Here is a 15,595-nt window from a genome sequence, read left to right on the forward strand (position 1 = left end):
TAATACTCAGTCCTTATATTTAAAATATCTCTTGTTTACTTCCTTTTGTAGTTGCCATTTTTGGAGCTTTATTACTTTTTGTGCAACTAGAGCAATTTATGATGTACAGCAGAACCTCTTTCCAAATTTCTTTCATCATCTCTTCTCTTTTGAAGATGTGATTTGGTCTTTTTCCTGAGCTGTGTAAGCAGTTTGAAATTCAGCCAAAGTAAGATTGCTTTGGCATTGAAATAGAAATCCTTTTGTATTTCTTGCACTGTTTTTCATACATCTTTCATCATGACAACAGATGACAAATCTGTATTCATTGCATAGTTTACATTATTTATAAAACTAATAGGAAAAAAAAAATGGATGACTTCATACCTGGCATTGACTTCTGTGATTGCCTGATGATAATAAATTAGCATTTGTAGTCCTGAAATTTTATCACAAAATTTTCTTGTATTCCCTTTAGCCAGTGTTCTTTTTATAAATGTACCAGTTTCCTTTCATGATCAGTATTCTTGAACCTTAGCTATATTGATCCAATGTTTAACTTTGTCAAATATATATTCTTCCATCTGCCACATTCCCACTGTTTGCCACATCCATGATAACTTCTTATTTCACCTTTTTCTAAATCTCTTAAATGTTCTGAATTAAGTTCCATCTCTCAGTATTCTCCCCATGTGATACATGGGTGCACACACTTATTTTATCCATCTGTTAATAGTATTTACATGTAGCTCTGAATGACTTAGCTACAACAGTGATGCATGTGTAGAAATACATGCAATCTAATAACTTCTTAAGACCAACTTGCAAGGGGGTGCAAAGGGGTTACAGGCCTCTCATGGGTCTGGTATGTACATGCTAGCTCATCAGAAAGTGTCATGTAATTTCTTAAACAAAAGCTCTGTGTCACTCTCATAATCAAAATAATTGGAAAATGTATGTAAGTACAATATAAGGAGTTATGCATAAATACAGAAAATATATTCTTAAAGTCTGTAGGTACTGGTCACCAGCAAAAGTGAAGAAACAGGCCACCTGTCAGACAAAAGATGTTTAACACAATTTACATGTGAACAGATGAATGAATATTTCATTCACAATTGGCTTCTTGTCACCAGCTTGAGCTGAATGCAAATGAAGGATTGTGAGGCCTTCAGAGGAAAAAATCTAACAAGAAGAGAAAAGCAGGAAGAGGAAGAAAACTCTTTTCTGGTGAGTACATTTCCAAGATTTGCTTGAGTATATTTGGGGGGCAGAAGGAATGTCCAGGCACGCTTCACTGATGAAGTAAAAGGACAGGGCTTTTACCTCACTGAAAAGAAGTATCAGGCAGTGGACATAGGACAACATAAGTTAGTCAGTTACAGAAGGTTTAATTAGCAGGACTATCTTCTGTCTAGGGCCTGATATTTTAATGGGATCAGGAAAAAAAATAAATTTAATTCCAGGGAAACTGCTTGCATCACAAATGTGGGACTGATTCCTGCTTGCCCAATACAAACAGCTCCATGGACTTCAGCAAAACTACTTGTCTGAGGCCTTGTCTACACTACAGGACTATTTCGAATCTACTTAAGTCGAATTTGTGGATTCGACCTTATGAAGTCGAATTTGTGTATCCATACTAAATACACAAATTCGAACTTCTGAGTCCACATTCACGGGGCCAGCGTCGACTTTGGAAGCGGTGCACTGTGGGAAGCTATCCCACAGTTCCCGCAGTCCCCGCTGCCCATTGGAATGCTGGGTAGAGCTCGCAATGCCTGCTGGGTGAAAAAATGTGTCGAGGGTGGTTTTCGGTTACTGTCGTCATTGAACCGTCAATCACGCCCTCCCTCCCTGAAAGCGCCGGCGGGAAATCTGTTTGTGCCCTTGTCTGGTCGGTTACAGCGCGGACGCCACATCACTGCGAGCATGGAGCCCGCTGCGATCATCGCTGCACTTATGGCCGTTGTCAACTCCTCGCACCTTATCGTCCACCTCTGCAACAGTCAGCTGCTGAGAAACCGGGCGAGGAGGCTCCGGCAGCGCGGTGAGGAGAGTGGCACAGACCTCTCAGAAAGCAGGGTACGCCGGGCAGTGGAGATCATGGTGGCAATGGGTCACGTTCATGGTGTGGAACGGCGATTCTGGGCCCGGGAAACAAGCACGGACTGGTGGGACCGCATAGTGCTGCAGGTCTGGGATGACACAGAGTGGCTGCGAAACTTCAGGATGCGTAAGGGCACTTTCCTTGAACTGTGTGACTTGCTGTCCCCTGCCCTGAAGCGCCAGGACACACGCATGCGAGCAGCCCTGAGTGTGCAGAAGCGAGTGGCCATTGCTCTCTGGAAACTAGCAATGCCAGACAGCTACCGGTCAGTAGCGAACCACTTTGGTGTGGGCAAATCTACCGTGGGGATTGCTGTCATTCAAGTAGCCCACGCAATCGTTGAGCAACTGCTCTCAAAGGTAGTGACTCTCGGAAATGTCCAGGTCATCATAGATGGCTTCGCCGCGATGGGATTCCCAAACTGCAGTGGGGCTATAGATGGGACTCACATCCCTATCCTGGCACCAGCCCACCAGGCCAGCGAGTACATTAACCGAAAGGGCTACTTTTCAATGGTGCTGCAAGCTGTGGTGGACCATAGGGGACGTTTTACCAACATCAACGTCGGGTGGGCGGGCAAGGTTCATGACGCGCATGTGTTCAGGAACTCTGGTCTGTTTAGACGCCTCCAGGCAGGTACTTTCTTCCCGGACCACAAAATAACGGTTGGGGATGTGCTGATGCCTACAGTGATCCTCGGGGACCCGGCCTACCCGCTAATGCCCTGGCTCATGAAGCCCTATACAGGCGCCTTGGACAGTGAGAAGGAACTCTTCAACTACCGGCTGAGCAAGTGCAGAATGGTGGTGGAGTGTGCTTTCGGACGTCTCAAGGGGAGATGGCGGAGCTTACTGACTCGCTCGGACATCAGCGAAAAGAATATCCCAGTAGTTATTGCTGCTTGCTGTGTGCTCCACAATCTATGTGAGAGCAAGGGCGAGACCTTTTTGGCCGCTTGGGAGGTTGAGGCAAATCGCCTGGCTGCTGTTTACGATCAGCCAGACAGCCGTGCCGAGAGAATATCCCAGCGGGAAGCGATGTGCATCAGGGAGGCTTTGAAAGTGAGTTTCCTCGCAGAGCAGGGTAACCTGTGATTGTCCACTTGATTTTAAGAGAGCCTGATCATGGGCCTGTGTCTGTATGTGTCGAGTTAGATCTGAGCTCACAAACCCGGTTCTCCAAGTTTCCCCCACTTCCAAAGCACATTTTAAAACTAACAAAATGTTACAGTAATTAATAATAAATCTTTCGTTGACTTTGCTTTTCTGTTTCTTGGTTGAAACATGGAAGCATTCTGTGCTGGGTAAGGTGTGCACTGATGTACAGACCGCTTGTCCAAAACAGGACGGACAGCCTCCTGCTCCTACATAGGTCTGTGGGGTGGGGGACGGTTTACGGTGGTTGTGCATGTAGGGGGAGGGTTGCAGGAATGGGTGGGTTTGCAGGAAGGGGCGAGGGGTGCCGTCTTTGGATAGGGGTTTACATGACGGCTGTGGGCTGTGGGTTTGGGCGTTGGAAGGGGTGAGGGGTGTGGGGGAAGGGTGAGTATCTGCCCCTGGATGAGGGCTCTTTTTGGGGCTCAGGTCACCGGGGAGGATCGTGGCTACGGTCGAAGTCCATGTGAAGGGAAGCCTGCCTTTACATTCGGGGATGGCAGGCAGCAGGACCCTGGACAAGCATACACATCAACGAAAGACCCAGGGCAGCATACACCACACAGACTGGCCCTGGTGCCTAGTGACTGCAGTCTGTGTGTGCCCTGCAGTTGACCCTGCACCCAAGTCTGTACCATGGTACTGTGGGCTATGCACTGCAATTACAATCCCCCCCCCCACACACACCCACAGAAAGTCTTCTGACACGAGAAACGTGACGGAAACAGTGAGTAACACCAAACCTCTTTTAATAATGTAGTACACAGTGGGGGGTTTAAACTTGGAGTTGGGACTGGTTGATGCTGTAAGGAAAGAACTTGTACAAATTTACAGCGCGAGAGGTGTCTCGAACTTTAGCGGTCTGCTGCGGTGCAGGGACAGTTCTCACGGCCCCTACCACCCCTCCTTCTTGTAACTTTGGGTGAGGGGGGGACAGGACTTCTTGGCGTTGGAGGGCGGTTGCAGATGCACTGCAGGGGGGCTCTCTCCTCCTGCCTGCGGTCTTGCAGAACATCTACAAGGCGCCGGAGCGTGTCCGTTTGCTCCCTCATTAGACCAAGCAGCGTTTGAGTCGCCTGCTGGTCTTCCTGCCGCCACCTATCCTCCCGTTCCATGTGTGTGCGATGCTGCTGACACAGGGTCTCCCTCCACTGTCTCTGCTCTGCCGCCTCCGCTCTGGAGCAGGCCATCAGTTCCTGGAACATGTCGTCCCTAGTCTTTTTCTTTCGGCGTCTAATCTGAGCCAGCCTCTGCGAGGGGGATGCCGGGGCAGTCCGGGAAAGAGCCGAAGCTGTGTGATGCGAAAAAGTAGGTGATTTCCTTGAACACATACATGTTTGCCAACAGTAAACACAGTCTAGTCAGTTTCAGTTAACAAGACCAAAGAGGGAACCAAGTCTCAGGAGATCTCAGAACTAGTCCGAGATTTCGGAATACGCTCTCATTGGCGGCGCCATTGCACTGGAGAGCGCACAAGCGAGGAAAGACAGCTGCATCCCTCTTGCACAAAGTCCTGGTAAGCCTTACAGTACATACTGCTTATCAGTTAGTGGTTAGCTGTGCTCCCCTGCTAAAGGCAATGTGCAAAGCAGAAAGGATGAGCCTTTTGCAGCCCCTCCCGCCAGTGCACGGGAACGATCAATGGATGCTTGTTCTCTGTGGCCTCTCACACGTGGCTGTTAGGCGAGGGTCATTGTTATGCAACCTAATTGTAAACCATTAACAATAGTAACACTACACTAATTGCCCTACTTAGATGCAGTATTTGCAGAACGAGATCACCCTGAGGCGGGTCACTCGTGCCCAGAAAGACAGGATGTTACGGGACGCACTGCACAGACCAGGACCATATGCAGCAATGCTAGTCGAGGCAATGGTTCCACTCTATATTCGGATGTCCTGGCGTGGAAGAGTCTGCTTCCATGGAGCGCCCAACAAGGCACCTCTTCCGACGAACCTCATGCGGAGGCTTTGCGAGGAACTGAATGACACCTTCGTGGAAATGTCGCTAGAGGATTATTTTTCTATCCCCATTTGTGTGGACCTTCTCTTCATATAGTTTAATATTTAGAATTTTGTAAATACAGTTTCTATTTTTTCTATAACAATGTTATAAAAAATAAATGTTTATACGTGTGTAGCACTTACCGCCTGATCCTTCCCCTGATTCCGAGTCCGGGTTAACGGCAGGGGAGGGTTGGTAGGGGATCTCTGTGAGGGTGATGAAGAGATCCTGGCTGTCAGGGAAAGCGGGAGTGTGTTCGCTGTCGCCTGCGCCGTCCTCAAAAGACCCTTCCTCATCTTCCCCATCGGCGAACATCGAGGAGGAACTGTCCCGGTACACTATTCCGTCCTCGGAGTCCACCGTCACTGGTGGGGCAGTTGTGGCAGACCCACCTAGAATGGCATGCAGTGCCTCGTAGAAGCGGCATGTCTGGGGCTGTGCTCCGGAGCGTCCGTTTGCCGCTCTGACTTTTTGATACCCTTGTCTTAGGTCCTTGACTTTCACGCGGCACTGCATCGCATCCCGGCTGTATCCTTTCTCTTTCATGGCTTTCGAGACCTTCTCGAAGGTCTTCGCGTTCCACTTGCTGGAGCGCAGCTCCGAGAGCACAGACTCCTCGCCCCACACAGCGATCAGATCCATGACTTCCCTGTCAGTCCATGCTGGGGACCTCTTTCTATTCTGGGATTGCCCGGACTCCTCTGCTGGAGAGCTCTGCATCGTTGCAGGTGCTGCGGAGCTCGCCCCGATGTGCAACCAGAACGTCAGATTCAAACCGCCCAGACAGGAAAATGAATTCAAATTTTCGCGGGTCATTTCCTGTGTGGCTGGGCAGAGAATCCAAGCTCGGACTGCTGTCCAGAGCGTCAACAGAGTGGTGCAGTGTGGGATAGCTCCCGGAGCTACTAAGTTCGATTAGCATCCACACCAAGCCTAATTCGAGCTAGCCGTGTCGAATTTAGCGTTACTCCACCTGCCGGGGTGGAGTACCAAATTCGAACTAAAGAGCCCTCTAGTTCGAATTAAATGGCTTCCTGGTGTGGACGGTTGAGCGGTTAGTTCGAATTAACGCTGATAAATTCGAATTAAAGTCCTAGTGTAGACCAGGCCTGAGTAAGGAGAGCAGGATTTGGCCTGGGAGGGACAGAATAGTCATTGAGAAACGGGCAGTGCTGAGAATCACTATGGGAAACTATTGCAGAAACCTTACACCATCACCACATGTTTCTTCAGTTGCTGATTTGTTTTCTGTTTCTGTGTATATTTAATTACCTGTTCAAAGTGGAGAAACAGAGAGACCACATCACAATAGTCCATAATTCAATGGTTGGGTACTCATCTGAGAGGTTGGAAACCAACGTTCAAATCCCTTCTCATTTGGCAGAAGTGGGGATTGAACCACAGGGCTAAAGGTTATAAGGGAGGCTGTTAGGTGTGCATTGCTGCTGTGAAAGGGCTTAGGAACCTGACTCCAGGAGAGGGGTTCCAGCTGTGGATCCCCAGCAGAGATAGGTGCTTACCTCCCAGCTGGTTAGTTACCTCTAACTTTGTTAGAGATAGGGCTTAGGACACAGCCCTCTTATTGGTATTTGCTATCGACTAGCTAGGCAGGTCTCCACTTAGTGTGCAAGGTTTTGGAGATTCCATTCTTTAGGCACCTATGTCTCCCTGTGTGCTGTATAGGGACCCTATGTGCCTAACTCGGGATTTGTGGTTTCCTAAAAGTTAGACAGTACAAACCTGAGCTTTGCAACACCTAAGTCTTTTTGTAGGTTTGGGCCTTAGTTGCTTTTAAAAAGCCAATCCCTAAGTAATAGTTTTACAAAGTCAAACAAATTACTTTTATCAATAAACTATGAATGTCTTCTAACATGTTGCAAAGATGTGCAAAATTTAAAAACAATTTTGCTCACAATATTATTGCAACTCCAAAAATTTGCTTTCATAGCAAAATAATGATTCCTGATAAGCTTTGTGTGAACTGAAACCTCAGGATCTAATTGGTCCTGAAAACCTTATCCCCTCTGGAGCACTTCTTCATGTCTACAAGGGCTAGAAGTCAACCCCAATACTGAATATAGAGAGCACTGTGAAGTAATTTCTGAATTCTAATACTGTATATTGGGAACAAGCAGGAAGATTTGAATGCTCCTTGTTCACCTTACATATAAGATTATCTGGTGCTGATGGCTATATGATTTCAGTGTTTGGCACCTAGAGTGCACAATTTTTTTGTAAGCAGGGCCGGCTCCAGGCACCAGCTCAGCAAGCAGGTGCTTGGGGTGGCCAAGGGGAAGGGGCGGCACTTCGGGCTCTTTGGCAATTCAGCAGCGGGTCCCTCGATCCCTCTCAGAGGGAAGGACCTGCCGCTGAAGAAGAAAGTGGTGTGGTGGAGCTGCCGCCGATCACGGATTTTTTTTTTCCCTCCCGCCACTTGGGGTGGCAAAAACCCTGGAGCCGGCCCTGGGTGCCAACATGAGAGGACAGAACAGAGGAGTGCAGACACAAATCCGAGAGTTAAACCCTTGAGCTTTTTTTGTCCCATGCAGTTCTCAATCATTGAACTTGGTGGTCAGTGATGCAGCATCGGCTGCTGAATTTTTTAATGTAATTCAAAGCATCTATGTATTTTTCTCTGCATCAACTCATGGATGGCAAATTTTGAAGCAACATCTGGGAACATCCTCTCTGACAGTGAAACCACTGAGTGCCACATGATGGGAAAGTCGAGTGGAGGCGATAAAGCCTATCAAACACCAAACTGGGAAGAGAGACGATGCCATAGTTGCCATTATGGAGGATAATGCTATGACAGGATCTGTTTGTGGAAGAAAAGTGGCAGAGGGAAATGGAATCACCAGAAACAGTCATAACTTCAAATTTCTGTGTGGCTTAGTATTGTGGCATGGCATACTGTTTTGAAATGTTATAAGCAAGAGACTCCAAGGTGTTGACCTTGATATATCTGGAGCAATGGAACAACTGGACAAAGCAAAGTCAGACCTACAGTCTTACCGGTCAGATGAGGGATTTCAAAACATTCTGAAGAGTGCACAGAAGTTGGCAGAAGAACTTCATACTGAAGCTATTTCCCCACCCATTCAAGAATACATGAGTCACCGAAGAAGAAGACATTTTGATTACGAGGCACTGGATAATCCCATAAGCAATCCCAAAGAGTTGAAAGCTGAATTCTTAAACCAAGTGCTAGATTGTGCAATACAGTCAGTTGAACGTTTCATGCAGCTCAGGGAACACAGCAGTATGTTTGGGATGTCGTATGATATTCCAAAACTCCTCACTATACCTAAAGAAGACCTACACCAGTAATGCAGGGCACTAGAGACAGTGTTGACACATGATGACATGCATGATATTGGTGTGAGTGATTTAGGTGAGGAACTTAAAGCCCTTTCAAGATACATTTCAGCAGGATCAACTCCAAAGGCTGTTCTGGAATATGTGCGCACAAATAAGATGACCACTCTCTTTCCAAATGCTGTTGTTGCTCTGTGCATACTTTAACACTTCCTGTAACAGTTGCCAGTGGAGAACGCAGCTTCTCCAAGCTGAAGTTGTTAAAAACACATCTACACTCCACAATGACACAGAGGCTGGTCGGCTTTGCAACCATCTTAATAGAGCATGGGCTGGCCCAGACTGTGGACCTTCAGGAAACAGTTCAAATCTTTGCAGCCAAGGAGGCATGGAAAGCACCACTTTGATTATTCAAATAGATAAAAATGCCAGTGTTTACTATGCAGACAAGAAAAGTTACATTTGCTGGTCAGGCGTTTGAAAGTTAAGTGTTACTTAACATTTTTGAACAAGGTATTTTAAGTTGTTCTCCTTTATTGGGGTAGGTAGCAGAGCAGTACCAAGAGAGGAGTGGAACAGGAAGAAGGCAGACTTGAGACCTTTCAAAGTTTTTTGGCCCAAGCGAGAGGGCATGGGAGCATCATTTGAGCTCTCTGCCTCAGGTGCCAAAATGTTGTGAGCTGTCCCAGTCCATGAGCTACATGAAAAGAATTTCCTGGTGTGACAGAGCCTAATTTTCAGACTTTTGTAATAGTAATGAACCCACTTGTTTTTATATAAACCAAAATTTTCTTGAAAATGGGGCTTGGGTTTACACCAAATCAGACTCATATTTTTAATCATTCGCCCTTTTTCCTGCCCGTCCCTTGGTTACAGTTTTCATGTAATTTTCAGTGAAATGCTGCACAAAGCATTGTGGCAGTTCAGTTAGGCCAATGGAGTAAAGGGGCTCAGAATTGGAGCATTGAAAGACAAATAGGACAGTAAAATTAATGAAAACTTGCAAGGTACAAACTACCAGGTAAGCATTGATGCAAACTGCTGGGTAAAACTGGAAAAAAACCATTTTGAAGTGGCAGGGAATATGAGTGTCACTGGAATGAACATTAATGAGCAGAGCAGTGGGAGGATAAAATAATTTTGCAAAGCAGCGTTAAATAAAAGTAAAGCATTTTGTTTTTTTTATAATTGTCATCTGGCTATGATAGACAAATAAAAACAGCTAGCAGAGAGAGAGAGGCGCATAAGGAGGACTTAGAAGGAGCGAGAAATTCAAAAACAATTTCTATACTGTCTTACCTATTCATCTGTGGGTGCTGAAATGGTAAAAGCAGTTTCTTGTACTTTTTAGCACCATTTCTGTCTTCAAATAAAAGTGTAAGAAGAAATGAGATTAAAGGAAATAACATTTGAAAGCAATATAGAAAGAATAATTTATGTGGAAGTCTGAACATCTTTGGTGCTTGCTCCTCTACTTTAACACATTCCCCTTGAAAAGTGGGCAGGTTGGGGCCAATTACAGTCCTAGCATACCTCCACTGATCTACTTCATTGAATGGAGTTGCCCCCACTTACATGGTGATTGAATTTGGCCTCTGGTATTCAGATAAGCTAAACAATTAAACAACGTAGTGAAGCACAATTATTTCTCCAGTGTACATGACTATTGCTTACTATGGAGTAGATTTTTCCACTTGCACTCATATAGAGTACTACCTTCCTATGCAAACAGTCCCACTGCAATCAGGGAGTAGCTCCTGTATCTGTTTCTGAGTGAAAGAAGGCAATAAAACTGATTATAGGGAAATCAATAACAAGAATAAAGCTTTGTAAGCTGTCTTGGCTGAATTTATTTTAAATATTATACAGTAGCAGCAATAAGTGGCAGAAGAACATTTGCAATAGGTTTGCTATGCTTCTGTTTACCTACGTGTTTTGCATCAAGTAATGGTTTGCTACCGCAGATGTAGTTTCACCTCTGTAAAAATTAACAAAAACAATTTATGTACAGTATTCTATTTAGTCTCCTTAAACAAAGAAAAGCCAAATATTAAATGGCTCATTACCAGTTTCTAAAACTCTACTCCAAAGAAATTCCTTCTCCCCCACCCCGACACATACTACCCACCGTGCCCCATTCATATACCTTGGTACTGGTATTCAGAAGTCCCTGAATTCAGCAGTACCAGTTCTATGCCTTTGGGCAAGTGAGAACATTGGTGGAGAAAGCTTTCAGGAGGCCTTCACACATTTGGCTTGTCATGGAGCCTAGCTATTCAGTTGTTACAGTATTAGGCAGGCAGTTGTGGCTAGGGATTAAAGGTGGAGTGGTGAGAAGCACAGCTCCCTATTCACTCTTTGATGTGAGGGAGGATTATTTTCCCAGATTCCAACAGCAAACGAGAAAGGGAAAGAGCCTCCTTGCACCTTCTTCAACAACTGGTTGTGGCCAATGGGTCTATAGTTATGTGGTTCAACCCTACATATTGTGGTTGTGTAGTGGGCTGTAGACACTGCACTCTGTCCCCAACAGGACCACCCAGAAAGGGGGGGAGGCAAGTGGGGCAATTTGCCCCAGGCTCTGGGCCCTACAGGGGCCCTCATGAGAATATAGTATTATATAGTATTGCAACCTTTTTTATGGAAGGGGTCCCTGAAATTGCTTTGCCCCAGGCCCCCTGAATCCTCTGGGCAGCCCTGGTCCCCAAGTTGGGGAGAAGTATTCTGAGCCCCAGAACTGGCCACATAGTTTTCCTCTTCAGATTGTATACTCAGGCTTAGCTCAATAACCAGTATTTCTCTCTGAGACAGAAACTACTTTATAACAGATTTTTACAAGCTGGTCATGAGCCATTTAATATTTGGCCTGTTGCTGTAGAAGAATAGATAGAATACTTTGCATAAGTTCGATGGTGAACTTTTACCAGTTATTTAAGATGTAGGAAAGAAAATACGGTGGACAAAGGGAAAATCCTTGCGGAGGAAAGAAAATGCTGTGAAAATATTATTGGTTAGGTGGAAATAAGGAGGAAATGGTCAATTCTGGAAGCTCACTCAGGACAGAGAAGCAAGGAAGACCTACAGTATGGAAGGAATCAGTGAAGCTGGATAATGAGTATGGATTTAGCAGGAGAAAGTAGATAAATATTATAGTAAGAACTGTTTTGGTGTAGTTGGAGGAAGACAGATTTTAGAGGATTAAAGAGGGCATTAGAAGAGAGGAAATGAAGGTATTGGTAGTAGAGGGGTCAACTCAAAGCAGTTTGGACCTGAAGAGGGGGTACAAATTGAGTAATTTCACTGAACTTAACAGGTTTAACACCTATTTATAGCTAGAGTCAAGACATCAGAATTATTCTCTAGTCTTTCATGAAAAAAATGTTGCTTTTGTGCAGCATTAAATATATCCATGTTCTGTATTCTTCCTCTCCTTATAATAAACAGAAAACCATGTTTTCTGAGTCCATTACAGGCCTGTATTTGAAAATTTTAAAAAAGCTATAATAAGACATAGTCAGTGTTCCTATTGCCTAGTTGGACATATGGGAGCAAGTGCAGTGTCAATTTATATTCAAATGAAAGACTGCTTTTGGCCAATGTTTACTTAATTTGTCATCAGATCTGCCACTGTTATTTGAGCGAAATTGCACATTATATAAAATGCTGTATGGGATTCTATCAGTTTTGCTTTGTTAGCCATGTACATGATTATTTAATGTGAGTTAAAAAAACCACAAGGCTTATAACATCATATGAACACTCAATGAGGTTTGGAATAATTCAGTATAAATGCCAACAAGAGAGAGCTAAATTCTCAGCAAGGAGATTCTCAGAACTTAGTTTAGAGTTCAATGGGCAATGGTGAAAAGTTAATGGTTAGAATCCTAAAACCAAGACCATATTTCACTATAAATACATTCTGAATGGGCTTCTTTGTGGAAACTCTATTTCTATAATTTGAGTATATGTTTTTTTGATTTCCTGCCATACTATGTTTAGGCGTCTAATAAAACACATTTGATTCCCACTAAAACTGATTTTTGCTTACTATGCCAAAGAGCACAGTTTCATTTTGCAAGCCAAATTCTGCTCTTGAATGCATGTGAATGATTTGCACTGATAGCAATAGGAGTTTCCTTGTATAACTCTGAGCAGAAGTCAGCACTTAGGGCTCAGTGCTCTAGGTCAGGTTAATGTTCCAAGGAGTTAATGAATAAGTGCAAGGGTTAGACCAAAGGAACATGTCTGTGGGAAGAATGCATATTTTACACCTAATTTATTCTGGAAGCACAAACGTTAATACTAGTGCAGAGTTCTACTCATTTGTGTCTTCAAATAGAACATTGTTCAAGTTTCATTTTTAAGACCATTAGAACACTTGGCTTCCAAAAAGTGAGTAGGGTTTGGTATGTGGTATTCCCCCCCCCCAGATGTGTAAAGCATCTTTATACAAAATTAATAGAAACTGCCAAGGGTGCATTTTTTCCCACACTGTGTACCTGTAAAACTGTTTGCCAAGGACTTAATATGAGGCTTCCATTTTGTTTAATCTAATCATGCTATAGTCTTTCTTAAAGATATCTATTACAGGAATGGGTTATTGCAACAATATGTTCCTGAAAAGTAATTTGATTTATAGACCCCCCGCAATTACAGAAGGCATTTTGACCTTGGCTTTTAAAATAATGTGTGAAACATACACAAGGCATCTCAGTCCAGGTTTCACATTTAGATGAATAAACAAAGAGGATTCCCGTAACCCTCTAGAACAGAATGCTATTTTAAAAACAGGGTGACTAAGATTCTCTACAATTTACTGCACAATAAAAATTGCAAAAAGTTGAAAAATCTTGCTATGAGAATTACCAGAGTTTCAGTATTTGGAGGAGAGAAGAGAACATGAAGGGATGGGGGTCATAGCAGAAAAGCAGGCAAATTAGTAGTAGTAGAAAAGACCAAGCAGGTTTAGATTGATCATGCATATGGAAGACTGGATAATGCAGGGGATTGTTATTGGGTCATGAATCTTCAACCTATATGCCACTGTTTCTAAATCAGTTAGTAGTGACCAATTATTGTTACTTCCTAATGGCTGTTTGATGGTCAATATGAAAGGATGTAATGAGTGGAACACAATTAATAAGAGACATATATCCACATTATAAATGACAGCAATTGGCCTATTTATTGGTTGCCTTAACAGAAAGGAAAATGATCACTACAAAAGATGGCCTTGCCAGATAATCACTGAAGCACATTAATGGAGTGGGAAATCTTGCATTCCCTATGTCTACCAGTGTTCTAGCTATTCTGGGTGTCCAGGGCTGTCAGTCTACCACCTTTCATAACCAGTACATTCAGTTATGAAAAATGGTCACAAATCTACTTTCTGTAGGGTGCTGAATCTTGTGTTTTTATTTCATTATGTGCTTTGGATGGGATTCCTATTAGGTCTATTTTCAGCTCTCTGAAGTTTGCTTAATTTGCAGTGTCTGCAACAGTAGTTAATAGTAAATTAATGATTAATTGAAATAAATCCACCACTCCAGATGCTCTGGTAGAACATTTTACAGCAGTAATTACATTTTTAATAAATAATGGTTACATTACATAATGCCAGTGATTGTCCCCATGGACTGCAGCATATGTAAGTCAGAGGACTTTTTTTCTTTTCCACTCCTCTATATCCGTTGCTCGCAGCTTATTTTCTGTTTTAATATGTTGAGAAGAAGTATGTATTTAAAGGCTTTCACTTGCTCACCTTAAATATTTCATTCCCCCCTTTGTTGATGATAAGCTGTGTCATACAAATGGGGTTCATTATTTTTATCTATGAAGGCTTGTTCTAATTTTGAATGATTTTTGTAAATCCTTTTTCTTGCCTCCATATGTAGGTCTAAATATGTCCCCCACCCCACTCCAGATCAAGATTTGTTTTACCCAAGAACGAACTAGTCTGGTAAGATGAAACCCTGAAGTGTCCTAAGGGAGCTGTATACAAGTATAACTAATTGGTTCCCACTAATGAGACTGGAGGTTAAACTGTCATCTCGCTTTTAGAGGACATATCTTTCCCCCTAGACCCAGTAGAGTTACATTAGTGGAGTACCTGAGGATGCTCATATTTCTTACATAAACTGTGTCTGTTGTATAGAAAACCAAAATTCTCCAGCCTCTAGAACTGTCCTTCAGGCCTTTTGTGAACTCTGAGGGCCAGATTTTCGATGGTGTTTAGGCACCTGACTCCCGCTGATTTCATACTGTGATCCGTGTCTGTTGGCCCACTGAGCCACTAGGGGGCGGCGGGGAGCTACTGCCTCACTGGCTGTCCTGGGTCTCGCCTCGGTCACTGGGGAATCAGCAGAGGGAGGGGCGCCGGCAAGGGTCTGTGGCGCGCCCTTCAGGCAGTGGAGCGCCGGCAAGGGTCTGTAGTGTGCTATCAGGAGTTTGCTACCCGAGGCGGGTTGGCCGGGGTAGGAGAACGCAGGCCCACCCAACTCCACTGTGTTCCAGCCCAGGGCCCTGACAGTGGCGGGGCGAGGGTCCCGCCACTGGGTCAGTGGGGGTCCTTCCGCAACACGATGACCCAATAGACTCACCGCACTGCGCAGTTCTGTCCCTGGGCTCCTTCCTACCTGGTCTCTTGAGCAAGTCCCTCCGGGCCTTCCAGCTCATCCGGGTATTCGGCTGCTGGCAGCTCCAGCTCCCGCTCTGCCTCAGGCTTCTCCAGTTCCTCCAGGTACTCAGCGGTGGGCAGCCCTGGCAGCCCCTGTCCTTCCTCCAGGTCAGGTTTCTCTTGGTCCAGGGCCTCCCCTGGACCAGCAGCAGGGTCTGAAGGGAGAAGCTAGCGGTCTGTGTCTATCTCTCTCCTTGGTGCTGCCCGGACTGGGCTAAGGGCCCTGCCCTTTATACTTCCTGTTCCACTCCTCACCTTCTGGGGGGTGGAGTAAGCTTGGTCTGGCTCCACCCCCCCAGGCTGAGAAAGTGGCTCTTTACCCTCAGGTTTGGAGGGAAGCCACCCTGGCTCCC

General features: G+C 44.8%; 1 long non-coding RNA gene across 1 annotated transcript in view; it reads left to right on the top strand.

Moving 5' to 3' along the window:
• Positions 1 to 1,112: 1,112 nt before the first annotated feature.
• Positions 1,113 to 15,595, top strand: part of LOC123372317 — a 146,702-nt gene continuing 132,219 nt past the window's right edge. Inside the window, exon 1 of the long non-coding RNA XR_006580210.1 lies at positions 1,113 to 1,209. This is a non-coding gene — a long non-coding RNA (uncharacterized LOC123372317). The remainder of the gene's footprint in view (positions 1,210 to 15,595) is intronic.

Source organism: Mauremys mutica, chromosome 6 (assembly GCF_020497125.1).
Source record: "Mauremys mutica isolate MM-2020 ecotype Southern chromosome 6, ASM2049712v1, whole genome shotgun sequence".
Classification (NCBI taxonomy): Eukaryota; Metazoa; Chordata; order Testudines; family Geoemydidae; genus Mauremys; species Mauremys mutica.